Source organism: Abramis brama (genome assembly GCF_963993115.1).
Source record: "Abramis brama genome assembly, chromosome: 9".
NCBI lineage: Eukaryota > Metazoa > Chordata > Actinopteri > Cypriniformes > Leuciscidae > Abramis > Abramis brama.
The window spans coordinates 44114010-44114580 of record NC_139971.1 but is presented as its reverse complement, the minus strand read 5'-3'; positions in this window follow the sequence as shown (position 1 = coordinate 44114580).

The following is a 571-nucleotide window of genomic DNA, read 5'->3' as shown; positions in this document are numbered from 1 at the left end:
CCACATCCCGAGAATGACATTAATCCGTTTCTTTATCAAATGGCCATCAGGAGCAGAAGAGCGACAGTCGGCTTGAGGAACTCCGGGGCAAATAAACTCCCAGCAAGCTTTCCCAAACACACCGGCCCCTGAAGCCCCGAGACACGTCTGATGAGGAGAACAGGAGAGGAGGAACGAGCAGGAGTGTAATTAACTTCCCATGACACCAGTGACACACACACACACACACACACACTCTATCCGGCCCGCAGCTCTGCAATGCAGACACACACACACACACACACATCAGGACCGATTTTCAATTCATGCAACATAACTCCTTCCCGTAACTCGAACCGGTGCAAACACCAGTCATGGGTTTGATTCCCAGGGGATGCATGAATGATCAAATATATATATTTAATGCATGCAATGCAAGTCACTTTGAATAAAAACATCAAATGCAAATGCAATTCACTCACCTCAGATCAAACACGCTTGCTTAGTTGGGTTTAAAAGACTAATTTTCAGTAATATTATCAATTTTACTGCACTGACTCTATTGGATGAGAACAACATTTGAGTTGAATAA